The sequence below is a fragment of the Oryzias melastigma genome, linkage group LG2 (assembly GCF_002922805.2).
Source record: "Oryzias melastigma strain HK-1 linkage group LG2, ASM292280v2, whole genome shotgun sequence".
Taxonomy (NCBI): Eukaryota; Metazoa; Chordata; class Actinopteri; order Beloniformes; family Adrianichthyidae; genus Oryzias; species Oryzias melastigma.
The window spans coordinates 5,875,112-5,876,497 of record NC_050513.1 but is presented as its reverse complement, the minus strand read 5'-3'; positions in this window follow the sequence as shown (position 1 = coordinate 5,876,497).

Below are 1,386 nucleotides of genomic sequence, written 5' to 3'. Positions count from 1 at the left end.
TGACTGGGAAGTGACTATGTAGCGACTTGGGACTGTCAGATTTAGGTAAATGGAGGTCTATGGAGAGAAAATAGTTCCATCTGGTATGTATGTGAGAAACACTAGATTTGTAACTCATACAATACATTTTGAGCGCAACTTCATGTACTTCCAATTATGTATTCACATATGCAAAAAATACAAAATACCAAAAAAAAAATACAATTTACACACGCACAACTTAAAACTACACTAGCTTAAAACTAACCACACACACAGAAAGGTGTATTTACCTATTTACGTGATGTTAGACTCTTTACGTCTCCAGATGTGAGTGGAAATGATGCGTTTAAATGCTGCATGAATGCTGGTTCATCAGAGTTCTCTCATTTTGAATAATATCTGGTAAAAACTTGACATTTTCCCACTTTTTTAAACAAATAGGGTCTGATAGTTAATGCAAGAAAGTCTAAATAAGCATTTTGGTAACACTTTATAGTAAGATTCCTAAACCAGCTCTTCTTTATTAAAGTGTGTATAGGGTGTAATAAGACATTTTTTTTAGGATTATAAGTGTTACCAACATTTTTAAAACACTTAACGTTTAAAAAAGAAAAAAAAAAGGCCAAAGGGAAGAACTCCATGCTAACTGAGGAGGTTTCGCAGTGAGGAAGCAATCAGTTCTGGAAACAGATTAGTGTTTTAAAAATGCGTATTTAGACTGTTTGGTATTAATTATAGGTGGAAAATGTTGCGTAATATTTACTAGATATTATTCACAATCAAAGTTCAAAGTGGCTTGTTTGAAAACTCTGATGACCCAGCATTCTAGAAGCATTTAAACGCATCACTTCCACATTAATCTTGGAGTATCACATCAGAATTGTGTGTAAATGCTGTTTGGTGAGTATGTATCAGGTGATTTGTGCGTTAAGATTTGTGTGTGTACTTAGATTCAAGCTGGTGTAATTTAAAGTTGTATGTGTGTAAACTATTTCTTAATTTTTGTACATGTAAATACAAAATTGCAAGTGCACACAGTCTGGGACTAAATGTATCTTCTTAGTTACAAATCAATATTTACACAGACACACAAATTCACACATACACACAAACATGCAGACACAAGTTACAATCAAATGAAACTATTTTCTCTCCATACAGGTTGACACCAAAGGGCAAGAGTGAGGACTTAGAGAGAATATAAGTTTTTTTTTTTCTTTTTTTCTATTTGAACCAGAATAGTGACTAAGTCCTCCTGCCCATAGAGGGCATCCAAGAGTGTTCTAGAGAGAGAAGCAAACAAAATCAAAATCCAAAATCCAAAACTGTCTAATGCTACAATCACACCGCCCTCAGAAACGCACTACTAAGCATCCAAAGGTTCCTGTTCCTGTGACGTCATTT